Raw genomic sequence first — 1,470 nt, 5'->3', positions numbered from 1 at the left:
ATCAAAAATAGTCACACTCCTAGAAGCTGAGTAGAATGGTGGTTGCCAGGTGCTAGGGAGAGGAATATGGGGAGATACTGGTGATAGTCTGCCATATGAAGTAAGTCCGTCCTGGAGACCTACTGTACAACACAGAGTCTACTATAGTTACTGTCAGCTGTACTTAAGCTTTGCTGAGGATAGATTCTATGTGAAGTGTTCTTATCACAAAATAACACAGAATGATCATCCTCATCATCATAACAGGCAGGAGGAAATTGTGGAGGTGATGGATGTTTATGGCAGATTGTGGTGGTTTCAGGAGTGTATACTTATTTCCAAACTCACCAAGTGATGTACAATATGCACAGCTTTTTCCATGTTTTAGAAAAGGCTATGTTAGCAGCTGCAGTGCCTAGCTCTGTGGTACACCCGAATTTTTGCAGTTGCAGCCCTGCCGATGGGCATCTAGGATGTTTCTTTTTTGCTGCTACAAACAAAGGTCACCCCTGTACCCCCGAGAGTGTGCCCCTTGGGCATTCCTAGAAGTCTGTCTCCTGAATCAAGGACTAGTTTACTTTTAGGGCTACTCAAAAACTCCCTCTAAAGTTCTGCACCTATTATAAGCTCATCTCCGTATCTTTACCGACCTCATTCAAACCTTTTCATCCTTGCCAATTAGAGACAGGTAACAACAGTCTCATGCGGAAAACTTTCTGGTAGTTCAAAAGGCTTAGATGTGTGCATCTCTTTGGATCAGAAATTCCACTTCTAGGAATATACCTTAGGAAAGAACACCGGACAGTTGACTGCAGCCAGTTTAGTGGGCCAAAGATATGTCCAAAACATACTTCGTGCTGTGCTTTAATTTTCATTTTTTTGGGGTTTAAGTAACAACAAACTTTCAAATAGGCAGAGGTGGAACACACTCCATCCTCCCTTGGCTCACCAGTCAGTGGCTTCCGACCACCATTACGGCCGGCAGGTCTCTATTGGGAACTTCTTATTTGAGTATTTTAAATAATTTGAAACAAAAATATTAAATATCAAATTAAAAATTAAATGCTTAATTATCTCCTTTTAATTCCCTATTATGAAAACTCTAAAATACACATAGGGATAGCAACAAACTTCCTGTATGAGTCACCTAAGTCTGACAGTATTTTGCGTCGGCTACTTTCCCCTCATCTGCTGAAGCATTTTCAAGCAAGTACCAAGCTGATATTTCGCGCCCAAATACTTCAGCATATGTCTCTAAAAAAGTAAGATTTTCTAAAGTAAACCACAGTAAAGCCATAATACCACGCAACAATATTCACAGTCCCTCCTCATCCATAGGGGATAAGTTCCAAGACCCTCTGTGGATAACAGCAATCCCCATATAGCTTTTTTGGTACACAAATACCTGTGATAAAGTTTAATTAATTAATTTTATTTTATTTTATTTTTTTTTGAGACGGAGTTTCGCTCTTGTTACCCAGGCTGGAGTGC

Source organism: Sapajus apella, unplaced genomic scaffold, assembly GCF_009761245.1.
Source record: "Sapajus apella isolate SASKATOON/1434 unplaced genomic scaffold, GSC_monkey_1.0 scaffold140, whole genome shotgun sequence".
NCBI classification, from domain to species: domain Eukaryota; kingdom Metazoa; phylum Chordata; class Mammalia; order Primates; family Cebidae; genus Sapajus; species Sapajus apella.
This window is presented reverse-complemented; position numbering follows the sequence as displayed.